Here is a 15,716-nt window from a genome sequence, read left to right as displayed (position 1 = left end):
TTATGAGAATAGTCTCTTATTTCTTGGCCTCCCGATGCCCATGAGGGTTCTAGATGTCATGCCACATACGCCTTTGTGCAAAACCCACATGGCTGCCATTGCTCTAGCTCCGTCAAGGGTTAAATTGGTATCTTATTATTGACGTTTGTTGGGGTTTTTTATTTTTTCTCTTGCCCCACGCTCTTGTAAGTTTTAGAAATAAATAAAAATGGTTTAGCTCCGTTTCAAAGAGGATTTTCCCATGCAGCTGATTTTACTATAACATATAGCTTAATAGAAAACCTAGCATTCTGAATACAGTTAGTCTTCAAAATGGATTAAGGATGCCGTGCTTTGAGCATCTCCGAAGCATTAGTTACAGCACATTGCATTAGCTTTACCAGTTGCTTCTCCTGTAATGAAAGGGATACAGAGATCACCTGCTCGAATGGAAGACCCAAATGCCATCTTTTAACTTCTGTTGAGTGCGGTGGTGATGATAATTGAATGGCAAAACCACTCCCATTGTAAGGAAGCAATGGAGCGTTCTCTGGTTCCGTTAGAAACGGCAAGTACAGACACTGGAGACACTGGAAGGCAGGTTCTTTTTTTTTTTTTTTAAGATTTTATTTATTTATTTGACAGAGAGCGTGAGAGAGCACAAGCAGGGGGAGCAGGAGAAGGAGAGGGAGAAGCAGGCTCCCTGCTGTGCAGGGAGCCGGATGCGGGGCTCGATCCCAGGACCCTGGATCATGACCTGAGCTGAAGGCAGCTGCTTAACTGACTGAGCCACCCAGGCGCCCCAATACACTGGATTTTCATAGCGCTCGGTGGTGTGTGTATGATGTGTGTGCAAGCAGACATCCCTTGTTGCCTCATGCCCGTTACTATATCAGTGATGAATATGCAGTGCCGATACACATGAGTGCAGGCGTAAAAATACAATCATGGATTTCACTTAGCATTTACTATGTGCTAGGGACTGTGCTAAGTGCTTTATATGTATCATCTTATCTTCTCAACAAGCCCCTGAGATAGTACTCAGTCTGATTCTGCAAGTGAGTCCACTGAGGCACTGAGAGATTAACTTGTTAGTAGATGGCGGATCCAGGATTTGAACACAAACATTCTAGTTCCAGAAAGCTTATACTTATTTGCCCTTAATTCCTAGGTTATACTGTTTTCCATAAGTGAGGAAATAAATGAGTATTACATGCTTGATAATAATTGAAAAATCTGCTGTAAATGTCAAGGATATGCAAATATGTCCGCCAGCTTTGGGAATTCATATGTCCAAGATTTGTATCTGCACACACTGAATTTTTATTTATATCAAACCAATCATGGGATGGATATTAAGAATTTATGTGGTATTTTGTACAAGGCACATGTGGTCATTGTGTACTGCAGGTGTATGAATGAGTTATCAAGTCAGATACCAACTTAGGACCATTATGCTGACTTTCAAGACTGAGACCCTTCCATACCACAGAGGGGACCAAGTTAATGATGGGAGAGTATCAACTCTGACATCAGATTGTCTAGTTTGAACTCCAGCCCAGCTGCTGATAGCTGTGTGTCTTTTTTTTTTTTAAGAAATTTATTTATGTATTTTTTAAGTAATCTCTACACCCAACGTGGGGCCCGAACTCATGACCCTGAGATCAAGAGTCAGGTGCTCCACCCACTGAGCCAGCCAGGTGCCCCTAGCTGTTTGTCTTTGAATGACCTCTCCATGCCTCATTTTTTCTCACTGAAATGAAATGAGGATAACAGCTAATTCATTGAGTCGATTTGAGGATTAATTGGGTTGGTACCTGATTCTTAGTAAGGGCACAATAAATGTTAACTAGTCTTACCATGATTGTACTTGGCTATTGATCTAATTTAAATCAAATTCTCTTCCGACCTTCAGCGTAGAACCTGGGTATGTAAGTTGTTCCTTATAACATTTCCCCTCAGAAAACAAGCCAATTGTTTCTGGAACCTGGGCCAACCACCTACCCATAGAAAGTACTTGGTGCCAACAAAATGGAAAACGAAATATTTTGACAACGTGCTCTAGTCCTGAAGTAAGACATAAGAGGGTGCTGTTAGTAAAACAGTAACAGGAAGGATGAAGTAGTTTAGCTCTTAGAATTGTGTGTGGTGACTTCTGTAAATCTAAAACTGTTCTTGAAATAAAGTTCATTTTTTTCAAAAGTCGTGGTAATGTGTTTCTGGGCTCAGCTCTTCCGCAATTAATGGATTGACTTCATCTTTTGTAGTGTAGCAAACAAGCTAACAAAGGCAGTCACAGGGTAGGCACTTCTTGAGCCTAGTGTCTTATTTATGAAATGTGGGGCTTGGCTTCCTCTAAGGCATTTGTCTGCTTTGAAACTCAGATGAAATAAACAGACATTTGGGGAAGAATAAATTATGGCTTCGTGTCAGCCTTATAATCAGGATTGGCAGACGTCCTCTGGGCAGGAAATGGTGGAAGGGGATGGTGATGTTCTTGAGTGTGGGGAGCACCCGAACTCAAGTCAGCCTGGGTTTTCTGAGGGAAGTTGGGAGATCTTCAGAAGAGCGTAGGATGAATTCCCTTCTCTCAGGAATAGTTAAACTGAGGCCATCACCAGTAAGAGAAAGAGGATTGATTAAGCTCCAATTCAGGGTGTTAAGAGTGGATAGATAAGCAGCTGTTTCCAAATGCATTCTTGTTCTGTTCTTTAATTGCTCCCCAAAGATCCATAGTCCAAACACTCATCTAAGAAACCTGAACTTTTCGTTAACCAGGAATGAATGTTCTGGGCAAAGAGCAATGTAGTTCCAGGTGACTTCTCCTGAGAACTCCTCTATGATGTAGTGAGTGTGATGTGATAAGCTAAGGGAAATTAGGACCGTATTCAGAGCTGTCCCTAGGGATCCTGTGGGGCTGAGACCGATGATGTTCTTCAGCCTTTGCCTCTCCAGGAGGTTTCGCTGTGGAGGAGCAATCTCCAGAGAGTTGGAAGCTGGGATACTAATTGCCCTGGGTTTCTTCAAACCTCCTGTGCTGCCCTCCCCGCTCTCACCCCCTCATCATTTATTCATTCACACATGTTTATGGAGCCTATATCCTGTGTGAGGCAGTAAGCTCCATAACAGGCTGACAGAGATGAACATAAATCTTGCCCAGATGGCAGTTACAGTCTGAGGGGAGGTGGGAAATGCACATCAATAACTATGATACCAGACGATAATGATGTGTTGAAAAGCAGTGTGGGTAAACAGCTCCAAGGTGTTTTTGTTGTTGTTGTTTTTGTTGTTGTTTTTGTTTTTCTTAAAGATTTATTTATTTTAGAGAGAGAGAGTTGGGGGGAGGGGCAGTGGGAGAGGGAGAGAGAGAATCCCCTTCTCCCATGCAGGGCTCAATCCCACAACCCCGAGATCACGACCCTGAGATCACAACGTGAGCCAAAATCAAGAGTTGGTCACTTAACGGACTGCACCACCCAGGCACCCCACAATGTTTTTTAAATACCAGTAAGGATTGATTTAAATGAATATGGAGGACATTCTCAAAGGATAAAATAAAGAGAAGAAGCCACAAAAGGAGAATGGGGAGAGCAGGAGTCTGGACACCCTTGCTACAGAACCTTGGAACCTGGTTGAACTTGAGACCTGGAAATGCCCTCTAAGGTCATCCGGTCTCTACCTCAATGTGAGACGGTCCCCAGCAGGTTCAGTCTCTGCTCGAACACCTCCACAGATGGGGCACTCACCATTTATTTTTGGATTAATGGTGTCTGGTCACTGAAGGAAGTAGGGGACTCTTTAAGAATGGGGTGTGTGTGGGTGGGTGGGTGGGTGTGTGGGGGGGGACGGGGGGGAGGGAGAAATAGGCAGGGCAGTAACCTAGATTTTGGTATCTGAGTGGGGCTCTGCCTGAAGGACAGTGGGACCAACGAGTGCTGACTGGCTGTTCTTTGAGTTAAGCTGGGGAGATTTCATTATGCTGAAGATAGATCTTAATGTCCTGGTTCCAAGGTCCAAGGATTCAAGGGTGAACTTGCACAGAAGGAGATCACGTGAGCAAGCCTTCAAGAACGGAGACTTTGCTCTGGCTGGGAAGATTTAAGCCAGTGTCTTACCACATCCTGAAAACAAGTTAGATTTACCTCTGGAAGCTAAATTAGGACCTGAAGACCACAGAAAAGCGACTTGTAAAGGTGTTTTAGTAAGCTACCATTTCAGCAGGGGGTGGAAAGCTCCTCGTTGTAAACAAACCAATTTAGTGGAGCCTCGGGCTGCCCCATTTGTAAGAGGCCCACGGTCTCCTCTGTGTGCTTGGAGGAGGTAGGAACATTGTGCAGACTGTGCTCAGTAATAGGAGCCTCTAGACACCAGCACTTGGAGAACTCTGCTGCCTCACCTCAGATCGACAGGTAGACTCCTTAACAGGTAAGAGGTATTAGAGACATTTGGGTACAAATGAGGAATTAGGGCTATACTGATGTTATTAGTTGCAAATGAGAAACTGCTTATGTGGCCTGAACATGCCATAAAAAATATTTCTTGCCTGTCTAGCTCAGTCCGAAGGGTATGCGACCCTTGATTTCAGGGTTGTGAGTTTGAGTCCTACGTTGGGTGTAGAGATTACTAAACAAACAAACTTTAAAAAATATGTATTTCTAGAAAGTGAGTTCTGCTGAATATTTGGGATAGTATTTCTTTTAAAAATATTTATAATGCGGGGCGCCTGGGTGGCTCAGTCGTTAAGCGTCTGCCTTCGGCTCAGGTCATGATCCCAGGGTCCTGGGATCGAGTCCCGCATCGGGCTCCCTGCTCAGTGGGAAGCCTGCTTCTCCCTCTCCCACTTCCCCTACTTGTATTCCCTCTCTCCCTGTGTCTCTCTCTGTCAAATAAATAAACAAAATCTTAAAAAAATATATTTATAATTCAACAGGAACTCCCAAAGAAATTGGTATTGACTTTATGGTATATTTTAGCTAGGGAACAAATAGAAACTGACTGAATTAAACAGGGAAACGAAGTGGATCAGTTTGCGGAATGGCAATCCCAAATATTAATTTGATTTGTTGACCAAATTACAAATCAAATCAGAGACTTCATTAAAAAATGACAGAACTAGTTTGAATGGTAGCTGGAAAAATATATTTTACAAGAAGTCAAAATGGAGGGGTGCCTGGGTGGCTCAGTTGGTTAAGCATCTGCCTTCCACTCAGATCATGATCTCACAGGGTCCTGGGATCGAGCCCCGAGTCGGGCTCCCTGCTTCTCCCTCTGCCTGCAGCTCCCCTTGCTTGTGCTCTCTGTCAAACAAACAAACAAACAAACCTTTAAAAAATAAAATAAAACAATTCTTAAAAAAAAGAAGTCAAAATGGAATAATACAGTAGAGTGGAGAAAACACTGGTTTTGGATTCAGAATACTTGAGTTTGAATCACATCTTGACGCTTAAAGTTCTTAATCTGTCTGGGCCTCAGTGTCCTTATTACTAGCATGGAAAAAAGGGCACTTAACTCATTGGATTTTTAGGAGACCTAAGTGAGAAGACACAGTGCCTGGCTCAAGAAATCCCAGGTGAATCGAAAAAATTTTAGGACACTGGAACATTTCTAATCTATGCCTGATTGATTTTGCATTTGGTTTAAGTCCTTGTTATCATATATTTGCTTTAAACGAAAAGGGTATGAACCTATTAAATGATTATTTACAGCTATACTTTTATTAAGTGGTGGTGTTACAAAGTTGTATATAAATCAAGTAATATTTAAAGTGCATTCAGGGAACTCCCCACATAAAGGAATTCTATTTGTGTAAAGCTAAGAGGCCTTTCTGAAAGCAAATAACTATTGTATTACATCTTTTGTGCAAATCTACATGTTCACATGTTGGGATTATTCCTATCGAGGTATTTCATTAACTTCTTGTTGAGTGGGGGCTTATGAGGGAATTAAATGCACACAGAATGTGTGGGGACAAAAGCAGAATGAGTATTTGGGCTCCTTAGGGCGATTTGCGTTTTAATTCTTCTTAGAGGTAAAAATGCTACCTCCAAAATCTACACTGGAAGTAATAAAGGTAGACTCTGACCAAAAGAGGTTTGATTTACAAAAAGCAGTTTTAATTCCAGCCTTGTGACCTTGTCCAAGATTTATCTTGTCAGAGCCTCAGTTTCTTATCTGGGAACCTGAGTGGGGTGGTGTGGAAGAAGGACGGACCAAATATCTAATGAAACTGGACGAAATATCTAACGTTTCTTGCATGCCTATAATTCTATCACCTCAGGAAGCTTTATTGCTCATACATTTTCCAGCTGTCTGACAGAGTTAATATATGTCTTCCAAAAGTACCAGATTAATTCAAGGGAGTGGTTGAGGATATGGGAAATGGGGCTCGTTCTTTTCCTGGAAATAGGGAGAAACAAGGTCACTCAACATTCAGTGACACATTTTATGTTTATTTGGAAACTATTAAGTTACTCAGCAGGTGGCTTCCTGATAGAGTGTACTTTATTTCTTTATTAATCAAATAAAAATGTTCATGTGTATAAAGAAACAACCTATTTTAATGGATTCCTTTTGTAAAACAAATGATTTGTATGATGTGATCATTTTGACGTGTGCATTTTAAAAATCTGTGTTTTCATACACTGGGATTGCTTAAAGCAAAGTAGACCTTTCTAGTTCATAAACTCTGAGAGCTACAATAGACTTTAGAGCTCATCCAGCGTAACCAATCCCCAAATCCCAGGACATTTAAAATACCATGCAGTCACTGAATTGAGGCGAATGATGAGGGCAGTGGTCCAGAGTGTCAGCAATTTAGAAGAAGGGTAGGGGGGAACGCAAGCCCAGGGGACGCCTGTCACTAGGGACAGCTTGAGGGCAGAGTACAGCCAGGGAAGCCAACGGGCTATATTCCTGAAGAGTGGGAACATCGGACGGACAGCGTGACTTTCACTAAGACAAGAGCTCACAGTAAACGAAGAATTTTACAGGAATTAATTATTTACAGTTACTCCCTCCAGATACATTCCTTGCAGAAAGATAGACAACTCGGGGTGCAGTGGGAATGGTTGTCCAAAGCCAGATTACAGGGGCTGCCACTGAGAATCCTCTACTGAGCCCAGCCTTCTTCAGCTCCTTTTCTGAATCATAACAAAACGATCCTAATTTTTTGTGTGACACGGTATGTAAAGGCTAGCATCCTCCTTCCCATCAGAACTGAGCAATTTTTACAATTTCTGCATTTGTATCTCAAGCTAATTAGTTCTTACAGTTCTCTTCAACCCTGGAAGCAGTTTGGAGCACAAGGCTCAAACATCCCTTCCTCTCTGGATCTTGGTTTGCTTGTCTGTAAAAGGGGGCTATTTTCTGACTTAGAGAAGGGGGAGTGGCCGAAGTTCCTGTCAGAAATAAAAGCCTTCTGTGGTTGCTTTAGCACTTGAAAGGTATCATTTCCTAGAGCCTTAGAGCCCCCCCCCCTTTTTTTTTTTTTTGAGTGAGTTAAGCTTCTAGGTCTCCGAGTCTGGGTCTTTGTTTGCAAAGCCATTTATTATCTGTGAAGCTATGCCTTTTTGATACGCAATTTCAGTAAAAGTCTGTAACCTCCCTGGGCCTGTTTCCTAATATCTAGATCACAATAAACAGTGGAGATACAGTGATGGATTAGTTCTTGGAAATCTTTCCATCATTCTGGAATTTTGTGATCCCCAGGACGTAAACTCCTTCAGGGCACAGACTTGCTTTCATGTGCCCCTGTTTTCCAGCACCTAGAACATCGTGTGCTCGATAAACACATTTGAATGGGTGAATGAAGGAAGATTTATAGTAGATACATTCTCTTGCTCTCATCCCTCACCCAACTGAACATTATGATCCAATTTGTTCTTTTGTAATTTCAAGAATATACCATACTCTCGGGGCGCCTGGGTAGCTCGGTTGCTTACGAGTCCCACTGTTGATTTTGGCTCAGGTCCTGGTCTCGGGGTCGTGGGATCGAGCCCTGTGTTGGGCTCATGTTCAGCACAGAGTCTGCTTGTCTTTCTCTCTCTTTCTCAAATAAATAAATAAATAAAATCTTAAAAAATATATATATATATGCCATACTCTCTTTTACACCTCAGTGCCTTTGCATGTGTGGCCTCTCTGTCCGGAAGCATACCTCCTTCCTCTACTTGGAAAAGTCATCTGCTGACCTTCAACCTTGGGTAGGCACTGTCTCCTCCATGAAGATCTCTCTGGATCAAGATCTCTCTCCTCTGGGCTCACACTGCATTGGACACATGCCTCTACTGAAGTGGAATTTCTTACCAAATTGTAGTTCTTGGATTGGTTTCCTATTCTCCCCTCCCCTTCCAAGGTTTGAAGCAACGGAGGCCAGGGTCATCTTTGATAGGCATTCAAAAATTATTTTAGGAATAAATGAATAGTTTCATAGAAACTTTTCAGAAACCCTTCATAGTACCCAGTATTATGGTATGCTTAGAGTCTGGGCATATTAAATACTTTTTGATTGATTTGCTAGATTACCAGGTACTCCACCAAGCTTCAATTTTCTTAGCAGATACAGACAGAACTCCATTTTAAATGGCATAATCATGGTCACGTTTTGTTCCGCTGAAACGTAACATCTACCAACAATAAAACACAAATACACACACAAATTCAAAGGAAAAAAACTCGTTATCCCTATGCTCTGAATGTCCCCCACCCCACCTCTCTCCCTGTCTCTGTCTCTCACAAACACACACTGCTTTTCACAATCCAGCTGTAGGTCTTAGAAGAGTGTTTAACACAGTAGATGCTCAATGACTATTTAAAAATGAATAGATGTCGGGGCACCTAGGTGACTCAGTCAGTTAGGCAGGTGTCCAACTCTTGATTTTGGCTCAGGTCAGGATCTCAGGGTCGTGGGATCGAGCCCTGCCTCGGGCTTCCTGATCAGCGCAGAGTCTGCTGGAGATTCTCTCTCCCCTCTCCCTCTGCCCCTCTCTCTGCTTGCCCTTGCTCTCTCTCTCTCTCAAAAAAAAATTAATAAATAAAATCTTTTAAAAAATAAATAGAGGGACGCCTGGGTGGCTCAGTTGGTTGGGTATCTGCCTTTGGCTCAGGTCATGATCCCAGGGTCCTGGGATCGAGTCCCACATCAGGCTCCCTGCTCAGTGGGGAGCCTGCTTCTCCGTCTGCCTGACGCTCCCCCTGCTTGTGCTTGCTTGCTCTCTCTCTCTCTCTCTGACAAACGAATAAATAAAATCTTTTAAAAAATAAATAAATAAATGTCACTTACTCTTTTCACTGCCTAATTTCTGGAAGAAGTGGTGTCACCTTGCAGCCTCCATTTATTCCTTCTCTGCTTACTCTTGAACTTCTGACAATAGCCTTTCTTCTCTTGCCACTCTACTGCAGATGTTCTCTTGGAGGTCACCAGTGACCCAGTTACAAAATCTAATGGAATTATCTCCATCTTCCTCCTGCCTGGCTTCATTATGATGTTTGGCATCATTTATCTTTCTCAAATGTGGTGTAATTGAAAAAGCATGAGTTTTAAAGTAGAGCGAGCCTAGCTAAAATGTGCGCCCGTCTTCTGCTTGCTGGCTGTGTGAACTTCGGCAAGTCACCTTTTAAAATCTCCCCTCATCCTAAAAACGGAGTTTCGATGTCTATTTCTCAGGGTGGCTGGGAGGGGTAGATGGGATTTTGTGTGTGAACACTTAGCCCAGTGCCTGGCTTGCAGTAGGCATTCAGTAAACGTTGGCTCCTTTCCTCTCCAGACTTCCGAACCATCCCTCATTCTTGGTTTTCTTCCAATCTAGGTCTCTGAATAGATCTTCAAGGGCCTTTCTTTTCCTTGCCCACCTCTTCTTATTCCACATTTTTCTCCTGTCCTATTTCAGATGTTTTCCCATCTTTTACCTGAACGACTTGCCGTGCATATAGTCAATATTCCAAAAATACGGAATATTGAATCATAGTCTCCCGATTGGCTTCTCTGTATCCCATATTTTGCTCCTCCAGTATGTATTTCCCAGTCACTAGAATTGATGTTCCTCAAATACAGTTTGATAATATCACTCCCCCCCCCCAAAAAACTTGAATAGCATCTCTTTATTTAAAGAATAAAATCTAAACGTTGAACACTTACCAATCTGAGTCTTGTTTGTCCTCATCTCCTCTATGTCCTTCCATATGCCCTGACCTATCTCTCCCTATTTTCAAAAACCCTTCATGAGTTTTGACTCCTCGGTGCCTTTACTACAACTCTTTCTTTATTCCATAATGCCCTATTCTTCTTTCCTATTGGAATTCATACTTTGTCTCAAGTACCAATTCCTCCACAGAGCCTGCCTCAACCACCTCTTTCCCTCTAGTTACAATTTGTCAACCAATCTTCCCACTCACACGTTGTTTGTACTTATATTTTGCACTAAATTAATTTGGCCTTGCTCTGCACAAGCCATGTCTTGTCTTGCTGTATTCCTAGCAATTAGTAAGGAACCTCACACAGTCCTCTAGCTTAACAAGTACTTGTACAGTTAAACCGAGTTGAAAGTCAACACGAATAGTCATGCTTCCTCACAAGGGTTTTATAAGGGACTTAATTCAGCATAACAAAGACTAACATTTATAGACCGCTTACGATGTGCCAAGCACTAAGTGTCCTATATTGCTCGAATGCTCACAACAACCCAGGAGGGAGATGCTATCAATTACCTTGATTTTACAGGTGAGAAAGCCGAGACGGAGAAATTAAGTAACCTACCCCCAAAACAGACAGCTAGTAAGTGGTGGAAAGGGGTCTAAAGCTCAGATAGCATGCCTTGGGCCTCTGCATTTAATCACTAGGTTATATTTGGCCAATAGTATTTGGTGCTTCCAAGGAAAGCAGCAGAATACCCAGATCATGCCACTTGCAAGGACAGGAAGGAGACAGATAGGGTGACGTCAGGAAGTTTCTTCCGGCCTAGGTTTACATAAAGACTGTCCTTGTAAGGCTTAGAGGACAAGAGATGATGTCTATCTGTGCCTTCGTATCCTGGTGTCAAGAACACAGGGCAGCAAAATGTCGTTGTGCAAAATATTCTTCCTTGACTCCTAAGCCTTTTGATGAGCAATTAAACCAGGGAGGCTTATCTGGGGACAGTCCTTCTCCTGAGGTGACGTCATTGTTCACCCTGGCTCCTGCCAAAGGCTAGCGGAAGCGCTCTGTGCATTCCCCATGGCTGAGAGGCCCGCCAGCGCTCTGCCCTAGGGAACTGAGACTCCATACAAGTCTCGTGACATTTTCTTCCTTTCCTCAAAAGGAGATGCTGGACATGGTGGCCGGCCAACTGTGGTTTTGTTTAGATTGAGTTCAGCCAGCATGCTCTGCCCTCCCCTGACCACACACATCCCGTGCAGTCTCCTCTGACTTCTTCAGTAGCTCCCACCTTCACGGGGAAATGAGGTAGGGGTTAGTAAAAGGAACAGAACTGAGATACCAAGAGGGGTGGAAGCCTGTTCTTTCCAGTCCTTTCTCTTGCTCCCATCTCCCCATTCCCGGCTCCTTGTCCCATCATCACCCTAGTGATTACTCCCTGATTTCCTATTTCACCACGTAAGATATTAAAGCTGTTTGTAGGTTTCAGGGAGGTGTTTAGTATCCAGTTCAAAAGGCCTGGCGCCAGACATGCATCAGTTCAAATGGACTTTGTTTTATGCTTTTTTAAAAAGAGAGGGAATCTGGGGCCTCACAGACCCCTGGTGATGGGGTGGGGACTGGGCCTTTAAGACATCATCTCTTTCCTGCTACTGTCTCTCACTGAGATCCAGTTACCTTTAAAGACGTTCAGAGAAAGCCATTCTATCCATCCTTGGTCATACATTCCAATCCCTAACTGGATTTAGCCTCAACAGATGATTATCATCCAACCTGAATCCCCCACACGGAGCCCTACACTCACTTCCTCTTTTGCTCGGCAACAGAAGGAGAGATAGAGAGGAAGGTCTGCCATCCTTCACTTTGTATTGGAAGATCGGTAATAACTGCGCCGCAGCATCCTTCACATTTCTGTCAGATTTACAGCTTCTCTGGTAGTAACAAAGTCCACTCCCTGTAGGCCTGCTGTCTGCTTTTTTCCCTTGTGTGTGGGCGAGCCCTTGGGTGCGCTTGTTCTCACGTGCGGGAGACAGACTCCACGTCCCAAGCTTGAGGGCGAGGACCTTCTGGCTTTTCGCAGGAGGGTTACCACCGAGTTGCCTGTCCAGTCCTGCCTCGGCTCTTGCGAGGTGCCTGTCCTTGGCATCCCTGGGGCAGGTGGGATGGGAGGGGTCCGTGGGGGCCTGCCCCTTGCACCTCACACTCACTTGGATGTGCACCCAGGAGAAATCTAACTTCACAGCTAGTATTTTTCACTTAGGCTCCCTCCTGAAGTCTTGGCTGCAAACCGGACTATAGTTAGTGGGTCTGCAGAAGTAATAGACAGGTGTTGGGTGTCTTGTGTCTGCAGGAAAAGGGAGCCTGAACAGCTGAGCATAAACAACAGTCGCTTGGTAATATGAGCTCCTTTCATTTAAAAGTCCGAGGCCGGGCTGCAGGTGGGGGAAGGGAGGCCAGGTTGTTCTGGCCCGCCACCTGTCTGGGAGGCCAGAGGCCAGGGCAGCTTCCCAGAGAACCGCAGAGTCTGCTGGGAGCCAAATGCAAGACAGAGCGGGGGAGGGGGAGGCGGGGACTGAGATTCTGAAGTCCCCAGTGGAAACCCTGGTCCTGACCCCTTGCCACCAGATGCTTTGGGAAATTGTTTTTAAGATTTTGTGCTTCCCTTTCCCCACTTGTAAAATGACTGACGGGATCGAGTAGCTGCATATAGCTTCGGGATGTTCCCAGCTGAAGCGAGGGCTGGTAGAATTCAGGTGCCACAAGGGACCTGCGGCTTTCCAGAGCTGATACATCTGGTGAGATTCCCATGGCCTCTAAAGGGCTTCAGAAGACCTGGGTTCAAGTTCTGACTTTGCCTTTGACTATTTTTGTTTGTTTGTTTGTTTTTATCTATGACCTTGGATAAAGTTCTACCTCACTCCTAGGTCGCTGGGAAGATAAAATATCATGTATGAACGTCCTTTACAAAAGTGTAAAGGTTACTATACAACAAAAACACAGGATACTGGAGAATCTAAGGGAGGAGAAACTTGGTTCTATCCTCAACATGCTTGTTGTCTTAATAGTAATGATGGCTCGTCGTCGAAGGGGCTTTCCTTTCTCAAAGCAGTTCCCCCTTTATCATCTCACTCGATGGTGCCATGGTAAATAAAAATCAAACAGAAACAGCTGTGGGGGGACGGGAAGATGTGTTTTGAACAGGCTTTTAGTGGGTAACGGCGTGAAGGAAAGAAGGGGGAAGGGTCTGCCCGTGGAAGTAAGCAAGGACAGTGTTGGGGGCCTTGAGGTCCTCTGGGTATCTGCTTCTCAGCCAAGTGAAACCATTTCAGATTTAGTTTGGAGGAGGTTTTCCCTCAGGCCAGGTGAAATGTAAATGATCATTCTGAACTACTGCGGTGCCCAAGGCTTAAATGAAATCTAGGATTTTTGATTTTAGGTCCAGAATCCTATTGTGGGTGGGAAAAGCGGCTGCAGTGTGTGGGAAGAGGGAGCTTGGTGACTTGAATTCCTTTTAAGAGGCATCCACTGAAATTCAGAGTGTTGGTGATAAACTTCGAGGGGCCTGCTCCCCTTGTGGATCTCCCCCTCCCCCCATTACCCATCAAGTCGGTTAGCCCTGTGTTGTGGATCCTCACGTCTTTGTTTGCTTCTTTGTTTTATTTTGTTTGGCTTCTTACTTCAGCAGGCCCCTCAACAGGCAGGCAATGGGAAGTTATCGGATCCCCTGCAAAGCCCTTGTCCTTGGAGGAAGTCCAAGGCAGTGAGCATCCTTGGAGGAAGTCCAAGGCAGTGAGCATCCTTGGAGGAAGTCCAAGGCAGTGAGCAACTCTGGCGCCTTGGCTTAACTCGGTATCCTGAAGTTTGGAGTTGCCTGTCCAGCGCCCTCAGCATTCCCGGGTCCTTGCCAGGCCTGACACCTGAAGGGGTTTCTCCTTTCTATGTCATGTCCGGGAGTTAAAATAGAGTGATACCAAACCACCTTTGAGTGAGCCAGTGGCCGGATGTGGAGAGTCAGAAATAAGACCAGCTGATGATCCGGGGAGTCATTTACAGGTGGGCCTGGCCTTGGCTTTTTGGCCACAGTATCTCTGTCCCAGCGCAAAACTGACTTCTCTCAGTTTCCTGGCTTCTTGGACATTGATATCTTGAGCTCCCCTCCATGGGTCATTCCAGGGCATGATGAACCCATGGCCAGTTGTCATGCTTGAGGTCCTGCTGACCTGCAGGGATGGATTTTCTTGCTGTGAGTTCTTGCAAGTCTTTGGGACTGTGATTTTTCCTCAGCTTTGGGACACTAATGAAATGTTCCTGTGCCCATCACCCTGCTAGGGAAACTGGGGTATCAGCTCTTAACTGGAAATTGGACTCCTAGAGAGGGGCGGAGAACAGGTGAGTCAACTTGTGGATTTAATGGTGCATTCTTCTGTGCTCCTCCTGGTCTTTTTGAAAGCTGCTGTCTCTACTTTGTAGAAGCAAATAGTGGAGAGGTGTATGTGCTGGGCCGGAAGGGAGGAGAATGGACCGTACAGCTCTGCTCTAGAAGCTGGGCTGGCTTATGCTCAGTCGCAATGGAGAATGCCTCAATAGTGAATCAGTTCTCGGGCCAGGCTCTTAGGGCTGTAGGTCCTTGGGTCTAGGGAGGGAGTGGGTCAGCATACCTTCAGACACTGCTGGGGCTGATTCACTTTCTATCTAGGTTCCATGACCTGGGCACATACTAGATTTTTGTGACCCAGTCCATACCCCTTGCAGGTTGAAGCAGAATTGAATCATCCCCCAGGAACATAACTCCCAGGAAGTCTTTGCTGGATGCTTTGCCTTCTGGGTGCTCACCCTCCAGTAACTTCATTTTGTGCTTGGGATGGGGCTATGGTATTGATGGGGTCGCTCAAGATGGAGAAGGATCATCAGTCCCTTTTCCTTACTGGTCCTGTGTGTCCTATGTCTCTCAGATCCTATTGTCTGTCCTTCCTTGGTATGTCATGTCTGCTGTCCTCAGCTTATTCCACAGGAGAACTGTTCTCACTTCTCAACTTGTCATTTTGGAAGCAGCCTCCAGGAACTTTGCTGGCGCCCTCTGACTATGCCCAGCTTTCCTGTGCCCCTACCCGCACTCCCAAATAATTCGAAGAAAGCACTTTTCTGAGAAGACATTCTGCGGAAAAGCCCCCTAGTTTTCCCCCAACCCTGTCTTGGGTGGCCTTGGGGAGTGAGGACTGAATTGCTGATTCCTCCTTTCCCTTTTCCCCCCCCTTCCCCCAAAGAAAAAGCTGGGCGTGAGGCTAATGAGAGCTGCCTGGCCAATCGTTGCTTTGAGAAAGTTTGGTTTGTGATCCTGTTTCATTAGGCTGATTGGAGCAGCCTTTACTCGGAGGTAGAGTCCCTCCTCCCCGAGGGATTTCGCGTACAGTTACTCTGGCTGTCGCTGCCTGTGCATGCCCTTTCTGGACAGAAATGACCTCCCCTCCCCTCCCTCTTAGCTCTCCCCTCCTCCTTTTTTGTTTTTATCCAGTGTCTCGCTTCCTCTCTCTTTCTCTCTCCCCCCATCTCCCTCCCGCTCTCCGCCTCCCTGCAGCGCCACGCCGGCTCCCCAGCCCGGTCGGCCGAT

General features: G+C 45.0%; 1 protein-coding gene across 1 annotated transcript in view; it reads left to right on the top strand.

Moving 5' to 3' along the window:
* Positions 1-15,716, top strand: part of GRAMD1B (GRAM domain containing 1B) — a 232,969-nt gene that overhangs the window by 49,552 nt on the left and 167,701 nt on the right. The window lies entirely within an intron of this gene.

The sequence above is a fragment of the Halichoerus grypus genome, chromosome 11 (assembly GCF_964656455.1).
Source record: "Halichoerus grypus chromosome 11, mHalGry1.hap1.1, whole genome shotgun sequence".
Classification (NCBI taxonomy): domain Eukaryota; kingdom Metazoa; phylum Chordata; class Mammalia; order Carnivora; family Phocidae; genus Halichoerus; species Halichoerus grypus.
This window is presented reverse-complemented; position numbering and strand designations above follow the sequence as displayed.